Genomic DNA, 9,325 nt, shown 5'->3' with positions numbered 1-9,325 from the left:
TTTATGAATTTCTAACAAAATCTTTGTGTCATTCATGTTAGCCTACATTGGGAGTACAGGGTTTAAATGTGGCACTGTATTATGTTATAGCAAATTATGTTATGTTATGTTGGGCAAAACTACATAGTAAAGGAGCCTGTGGAAATATATAGTGAACAACCAAAGAAGCCCATCTCTAAATTGCCTCCAAAGTTTACAGAATGCTGAATATTCTAATACATCATTTGAGTTGGGGTGACCGGACAGGACCACAATCATATCATTTAAGCTTCAGTCTGATGGCTTATTTAGGTTGGACTCATTTAGTTGGACCTAAGAAAAAGAGATCCTTCTGATGGGATGAAACAGTCTTAGCTGTCAATAAAGACCCAGTGTGAGGGTGGGGCATGAAAAAGTGGGAATTTGTCTTGGTTGGATATAAAGGAGGATAGGAGATGGGCAAGAACAGGACAAGGTCCAGGCAAAGGGCACATCAGAAAGAATAAGAGAGTAGGAAAAATAGGGCCTGTCCAGGATGGTCTTGACTACTTTGGAGGCTGTGGGTTCAAAAGAGAGAAGGTGTGTCAGAGTGAGGTTGACAGAACAGAAAGAAGAATCTATGGTGCTCTGGTGAAGGGTTGTGGAGAGCTTTTAAGGCTGCTTGGCTGGAATTTGACATTGGGCCAGGACAAAGAAGTAGGCTTCAGGCAGGAATCTGATAATGGGCCAGGACAGGGAAGTAAGCTCAGGTAGGAATCTGATTCTGGGCTAGAACAAAGAAGAAGGCTTCAGGCAAGAATGTGACTTAGGGCTAGGAGAGGGAAGTAGGCTCAGGTATCTTGGTCATCCTGATAAGACCTTAGAAACAGTAATCATGGGACTTCATTTATTGTCTTGCTTGTTCCTTGAATATTTGTGCTGATTGTCTTGCTTTTTCCTTAACCTAGAACTGACTTTATTACTTGTATGTAATTAAAATGGTATGAAAGCACATCAGGAAAAAACAAACCCACCTCAGTCTCAGAACTGACTGGGATCATGCTACAATGTTGTCTAGTTGTCTTTTTTTTTCTTTTTTAATCCTTGCTCCTGCCCTAGAAATCCTAATTGACTGACTGAGCTGGCTTGGTTAAAGGATCATGCCAAAGAACTATCCTCTCACAAAGATTTGGTGATGGGTTAGAAGTGAAGGCAAGACCAGGGTTGTGGCAAGTCTTCAAACTCTAGTTTGTTATAACTCCTAGAGCAAAATGATCTGTGGAGTATCTGATACCTGTGGGACAATGAATTATCCAGTTGGCAGCAGGATCAGTGACATTTGGGATTTCTATGTACTTAGATAGTCACTAAAAATATCATTGAGTAATGAAATTATTCATTTCTTTTTCCTTGTTGAAGACACATTTCTGCTTTTCTCAGCAATGATGATGGTGCCCTTCTACACTGGTGGGAGCCCTGCATGTCCAGTTCTTACTGTTGTGCTTCTGCCACCAGCACCACACACAGCCATCACTGTTGAGTTCCTAAATAGAGACAGATAAGAGCATAGGTATCTTTTCTGTCCTATTTCTGTGACAGAGTAGACAAGTACCACTTATCCTGAGCCTGGCCTCCCTGCCCAGATGTCTGAGTTGCTGCATGAATCCTGAGACTGGCCCTCCTCTTTTCTTAAGAGTTCATGTGTGATAGGTGACAGAACCCCTCCTTTGTGTTAGTGTAGCAGCTGACTTAAATGCACTTTAAAATGGGGAACATGAAAAAAAGGTTGGTAAGAATGTCCAGCTGGACTAAAGTCAAGTAAAGCAGGAAAGAGAAGGAAGGTGGCCAAGTCAGAATGGGCATCAGGCGCCTGGCTGTGGCCGTCTGTCCTGGCAAGCAAGGAGGCCTGTCTGGAGCAAGGTCTCCAGGAGGCCAGCTTCCCAACTTTTCTCTGGACTAATTGCTCCCTGAGGCCTTGAAATGCTCTGGGTGCTGACTACCAGTGCATTTCCACTCCCACTCCCAAAACTTTGTGAGCTCATCAGGAGGTCCTGCCAAAGAGCCTCCTGACCTAAGCCCTTTGCAGAGACACTTGAGCCTTGAGCTCTTTTGAAGGTGCTCTGTGTGAAATTGCTTTTGGTTTCCATGTGAATACTTGTTCAGGCTCTGCCTCTTTGCTACAGCATAATGAGTTACACAGAGGAGGGCTCTGAAGAATAATTCACAGCCACATCTATGGAAATGAGCTAACCTTGGGTCCAGATATGAAAATAAATATCCAGGCCTGTGGACTAGGCCAAGGGCTCTAATGGTTGAATTTCATATAAAGACTTCTTTCAAGCCTTGTAATATGGGATTGCAAAACCATCAAGTCTGAACTAAGAGGACCTGTAAGCAAATCCAGAAATAAGCCCTTTGCTTTTACCTCCTCAGCTATTCGACCTGCTTCCTTCAAGGCTGATACCAATACCCAGGACCTTCTAGAAAGGTGTTTGGAGGAGGGAATACAAATATTGATTTCAGATAATATTAATTCACAAATATCTTTCTTTATGGGTGGGGCTGCTGTGCTACACTGGGGCTTTTTCTGAGCATGAGTACTGCTCAATGTCCTTGTGTGGAGGTTTAGCCATATCAGGTTCAGAACCCCTGTCAGAGATGCACTATGGTCTTCAGTAAGTGTAGACCCTGCCAGGATGCTATCCCTCAGTCTGTCCTACAGCAGGATTCTTTTCTTCACAAGGCACTGACCGTCTATACTCATGAAAGCTTTGTTCACCAGAAAGCAGAGATCACAGTGGAGGAAAGTCAAGGACTTAGGGACAGAAGGAGCATATGTGAAGATGCTGAGAGTAATTTTGGTCAAGCTGTTGTGCATCAGGATGCTGGAAAAAATTGATGGGGGAAGAAGCTATGCTACAGAGGAGAGCATAGCATGCAGGCCAGCATAACTTAGAAAGTACAAGACAGTGTGCCAGGGTCTGATCTGCTCTTACAGGTTGTACAGAACAATGACACAAGCATAGGAAGACTTCAGATGTGGGGTACCAGTAGACTTCAGTCAGGAGCCCTGAAGGTCCAGGAGCTGGAGATAGCAACTAAAGGGAGGCCACAGAAGCAGTTCAGCTAGGGAGCTAAGGATTTTCCCATGCATATTACTCTTTTATAAATTAAAGGTTATCATCTCTGAAAACCAGAGTTCCTACCATCCCTCTGTGGGCATTACTTTTTGAACAGTTGGTACACAGGACTTCTTGAAACATACCCTTTGCACTTTCAATTTATACTAAACTATAGGGTTTTCTCTTTTAAGAAATTAATGCTTCTTTTTTATTAATATTTGAAAGTCTCATGTATGTATGCAATATTGATATCCATCCTGCCACTTCCTTCTTCTCACTCTCTATGGCAGGCCTTCCTGTTTTTCAACACAATTTTCTTCCAAATTCATTCCCTTTCACACACACACACACACACACACACACACACACACACACACACACACACATATGTATATACAAATATATGTATATATGTATAACACTGAATCCAACTAATGCTGCCCATATGCCCAAGGGTATGGGGCTATTCACTGAGGCATGGGAAACCTATCAGTGGCCACCCCCACCAAAAAATGTTACTCTCTCCCTAGGTAACCATCAGCTGTAATAAGCTCTTCTGATAAGGGCAGGATTTGGAGAACCCCTTTCTGCTCCATGCAGAAATTTTTAACTAACTTGATCTTCTGTAGGTCAAGGTCCACTGTAGTTTTAGAATGTTGTTTTGAAGACAGAAAATTACATTAGGTTAAAATACAGTCATATTTGTGTGCCACTGCTTTTTTTTACTTGTTAAATAAAAGATGCTGAAAATAAAGTCATGCATGTAACACATGTGTGATATTGTACTGACAGCTAAGCTCTAACATTTATCATCTACATCTATTATCTGTTATTTACCTATCATCTGTCTGCATCTGTTTATCATCTATACATTATACATACATTATCTACCTGCCTACCTCTTTATGTCTTTGTTTTTTATATCTCCTATGCATATCCACAGTCTATTGATACCTATTATCTATTTCCTATAATCAACAGCAACAACTTGTATCAAAGTCACACATGAATTATGAAGTATCAATTTAGCTATAAGTTCAAAAAATGAATTTTACTAGTCACTGGCATATATATATATATATATATATACACACACACACACACATATGTATGAAGAGACAAAATACTTTAAAAGCTTATATTTAGAAGTAATCTTCAACCTACAGAAACAAATCAGAGTAGTACAAGGGCCACATTCAAGTTGTTCTGCTTCCCATAATAGCTGGGTGTTCCAGAGAAGCAAGACAGTGTGTGCCCACTGCACTTGCACCTGCATTGCTTGAGCTTCTTCCATTAGATACAACTTCTCAGTCTCTGATAAAATTGCTGGTTAAAAATTTGCAGAATATACTTTTGCTTGGGATAGAGTGCTTCATGATTATGCCCAGCTTAGACATGTTTGGACAGAACGTCACTCATGTGGTACTGTGTTTTCCTCATGACACCTTATCACTCTAAAAACTGATGAGTACTTCTCATAACTTGTAACAATGATTTGATCACATGATAAAGATGCTATATCATTATAGTCACTACAAATTTACTTTGGACTTCTGTTGCAATCCATATTTTGTGTGGAAATAACTTTGAGGCCATGTGACCTCTTGTTTCCTCTCTACTCACCCATGTATCTTTGCATTAGGGATGCTATCCCAAGGAGAATAGATGCTTTTGGGGGTCATTATCTTTTTTTATTCAGCAGTTGACACTTAGTCTAAGGTAAAAGGTAAAAGTTATGCAGTTATAATGTTTCATGGATTCTTATTTTATTCTGTAATTATAATTCTTTACTGTAATTTTTTTTGTTATTAGATTGTCTGGGTTTTGTCCCCAAGACTCCCTACAGTCTGATGTCTGTGCCTTTTGAGTATCTCCCTATTATTATTCGACTCCTTCCTTATTTTCTGGCATGACAGCAAGTTTTAGACTCATGTTGTACTTCTCAGTGCTGAGCTGTTCATTTATCCAGAGAGCCTGTTTCCTTTCACTAGGGAAGGAGCTCATGTAAATGCCAAGAGGTAGAATCTATGTTACTAGTTTATTTCTGTTCCCAAACAATTTTGTTCCCTTCTCTCTCCCTCCTTTCATTCTCTCCCCCATCCCTCCAAGCCTCCCTCTGTCTCTTTCTTTCTTCTTCCCTCCCTCCTTGAAGACCACATTCATTCTCTCTAGTCTTTTCCTCTTCTGTATAATGAACTTTTTCTTTCATAGTGTTTTATTTCATTTAATCTTTGAATTTTTTTTTTTTTTTAAGTTCCAAACTCTACAGATCCTTGTGCTGCTGTGCAGCCATCTGTCCAGACTTCTCAGGACTTCCCAAATATCTTCTGGGGAGTCTTGCATCTCTGGCTCCCTATTCTTGCTTTGTAAAGGGTCTGATAAAAGTTCATAACAAAAGAAGTACAACCAATTAAGGAATTTTGGTGGTAGCTATGATGTGTAAGGTAAGATCATATCCAACAAGAAAAGCTTAGACAAATATACCTCACAATGGTCTTGATATTCCAAGCCAATAAAGTTATACTAAAAAACACCTACTTAGGGTTGGAGAAATGCCTCAGCACATGTTGTTCTGGCAGAGGACATAAAGTCTGTTACTAGTACCCATATCAGGGGAGCTCACAATTGCCTATAACTCTAGTTCCAAAAGAAGCAATGCCATATTCTGATCTCTGAGGGCACTCCATCCAAGTGCACCAACCCACCCTCACACAATTAATAATTTAAAATAAAAATAATTTTTCAAATTTTGCATTAAATCAAAGCTATTATTTATTGGCTGCCAATTATTTGTGACACTATAAACTGTTAATGATCTTTTTTTCTTTTCCCCTTTCTTTTTTTCTTTTTCTTTTCTTAAATTAATTTACGTTTTATTGCATTATGATGAGAAAAAGATACATGATTTCAGTTTATCTGAATTTGTTAACATTTATATTTTAAGTAAATAGAGTTAAATCTTATTCTTGTTTCCCTTTTGTACCCCAACTCCTCCTAGAGTCCCCCTTTAATATCTACAACACCTTTTTTTGTCACATTCTTTAAAATTTATGAAATATTATAACAATGAAATGAGGATTATAAAAGTTGCTTGATATAAAACAACAATCAATTTAACAGTCTTATGCAGATGCTTGTCTACAGCAATACTGAAAAAATATATATTTTTCTCAATATAAATTTTAAAAACCTCCAAGCATATTAACTGTATATTTTAAAATAATACATCACTACTAGCATTTTTTTAAATGGACATAAATATATAAAGTCTTTGTGTTTGTTTGTTTTGTATTTAGTAGAGCATAAAATCTTGGCTCTTACTGTGGTACAAGCCCAAAATAAAAACAATTTTAGACATTGGATTTCATTGTTATAAGGCTGTACTTCAATGACTCTCACATCACCAAAGGATTTTTATCTCCATCATAGCTAAGCTGAGAGTTGACAGTTCTGCTGCTCCAAGGAATGAATTGTAGGCATGATTTTTGGATACAGACTTCCTGCTGTGGTCAAAGCTATTTGACTTGAGTGAGTGAATTTATTCTCAGCCCATAGAGAACAGGTTACATTCATTTAAGAAATGGTGTAGGTATTAAGATTGTCTATCCATAAAGTCATTCACCAACTGTTTCAATGAACAATGGTTCTGCTTGGAGGGAGCACAGACATTAGGTGCAGGTAAGAATCTGGTTCATTGGCTGTGATGATTTGGAAAAGCATTCATCTCAGAGAAAGAGTACCTTATAAAGTCATCTTCTTCAAACTTGATACAATAGTTACAAACATCAAGCAAAACATTGTCTCACTCTTTGTTGTTCTCTTACAAGACACCTCCCAAGTTAATTGTCTACATTTCTTTTGGCTGTATAAATACTTTTGAAATATGAAAGCTGTTCTGAAAACCATATTATAGTGTAAAAACATGAAATAAATAATACTACTAATAGAGAGGCTGAGATAGGAGAAGCAAGATTTCAAGACCATTATGTGACATTATATGACAGCAAGACACTGTCATGTACCAACAAGCTGAACGTGTATATGGGTGGTACAATATTGGACCTATTTCTCCAATTACCAAATTAGAGAGACCATTGGATGACAGTCAACAAATTTCAAATTCCTCATATTCTTGGATTTCAATCGATTAGGATATGTTGGTAATATTAATTTTCATATTAAGATATTAAGAAAAAGTAATAGTTACTTCCTGTTGTTTTTGTTGTAATAGGTGGAATTAGGTTTGTGTGGGTTTCTTGAAAGATTACTTTCTTGTTTCTTCTAGGGTGTAGTTTTGCTCCTTATGTTGGTGTTTTCCATCTATTATCCTTTGTAGGGCTGGATTTGTGGAAAGATATTGTGTAAATTTCTTTTTGTCATGGAATATGTTGTTTTCTCCATCTATGGGAATTGAGAGTTTTGCTGGGCTTAGTAGCTTGGGCTGGCATTTGTGTTCTCTTAGGGTCTCTATGACATCTACCCAAGATCTTCTAGCTTTCATAGTCTCTGGTGAGAAATCTGGTCTAATTCTGTTAGGCCTGCCTTTATATGTTACTGGACCTTTTTCCCTTACTGCTTTTAAAATTCTTTCTTTGTTTAGTGCATATGGTGTTTTGATTATTATATGACTGGATGAATTTCTTTTCTGGTCCAGTCTATTTGGAGTTCTGTAGGCTTCTTGTATGTTCATGGGCATCTCTTTCTTTAGGTTAGGGAAGTTTTCTTCTATAATTTTGAAGATATTTACTGGTCCCTTACCTTGGGAGTCTTCACTCTCTTCTATACCTATTATCCTTAGGTTTAGTCTTCTCATTGCGTCCTGGATTTCCTGGATGTTTTGGGTTACGAGCTTTTTGCTTTTTGCATTTCCTTTGACTGTTGTATCAATGTTTTCTATGGTGTCTTTTGCCCCTGAGATTCTCTCTTCTATCTTTTGAATTCTGTTGGTGATGCTTCCATCTATGACTCCTGATTTCTTTCCTAGGTTTTGTATCTCCAGAGTTGTCTCTCTTTTGGATTTCTTTATTGTTTCTATTTCCATTTTTAGATTCTGGATGATTTTGTTCATTTCCTTCACCTGTTTGATTGTGTTTTCCTGTAGTTCTTTAAGGGATTTTTGTGTTTCCTCTTTAAGGACTTCTAGTTGTTTACCTGTGTTCTCCTGTATTTCTTTGAGGGAGTTATTTATGTCTTTCTTAAGGTCCTGTATCATCATCATGAAAAGTGATTTTAGATCTGAATCTTGCTTTTCTGGTGTGATGGTATGTCCAGGACCTGCTATGGTGGGAGAATTGGGTTCTGATGATGCTAAGTAACTTTGGTTTGTGTTGCTTATTTTATTATGCTTGCCTCCCGCTCCCCCCCCCCCCCCCCCCCCCCCCCCCCGCCACCCCCGCCATCTGGTTATCTCCAGTGCTACCTGCTCTTGCTAAATCTGACTGCAGCTTGTCCTTGTGATCCTGGTTGTGTCAGAACTCCTCAGAGTCAAGCTGTCTCTGTGATCCTGTGATTTTTGGATCCTGGGATCCTGGGCTTGTTAGAGTGCCTGGGAGAGGAGCTTCCTCTGGGTGTTGTGGGACAGGCTTCAGAGTTTGTGCCCAAGGTCTGCTCAGAGCACTGGCCCAGACAGACCAGAAGGAACCGGTGCCACTGGACTGGTGGTGTATCAAGGCATGTCTTTGTCTAGATAGTAAAGGGAAACAAAAAGTCTCTGGTGAGGCTAAAAGCATCAAGGATGTTGGCTGCTGATATTGCAGGGAGTAGTAGTGGTTGCTGTAGCTCCTAGGCTGTGCAAGTCTTGACTACCAGTATCTAAGATATTGTGTTGTATTACAGTTTGGATATAAAACGTTCTTCATGGGCTAACACGTTTAAACATCCCCAGCTGGTAGCATTATTTTGGAAGGCAAGGTATGGGAGCAATCTAGGAAATTGCTAGAGGAAGCAGGTTATTACAGGTGAACCATATAGATTATAGCATCTTCCAACTCCAGTTTTTATTCTGCTTCTGACTGCCAACACAATTAACTTCTTGTGATTGCCACATTCCCTCCAAAATGAACTGAATCATGAACCAAAATAAATTCTTTCTCTCTTAAGTTGCTGCTAAGTATTTTTGTCACAGCAATGAGACAGTAGCTAACACATTTCACCTCTGAGAGAAGGACAGACATACAAGAGTCAAGAATTGGATAGTTCAAGTCATTTCTGGGCATTGAGCACAGAGACTGGCACTGGGTTTCTAG

This window comes from Mastomys coucha, unplaced genomic scaffold, assembly GCF_008632895.1.
Source record: "Mastomys coucha isolate ucsf_1 unplaced genomic scaffold, UCSF_Mcou_1 pScaffold12, whole genome shotgun sequence".
Lineage (NCBI taxonomy): Eukaryota > Metazoa > Chordata > Mammalia > Rodentia > Muridae > Mastomys > Mastomys coucha.
The sequence above is the reverse complement of the archived record's forward strand: the minus strand, read 5'-3'. Positions refer to the sequence as shown.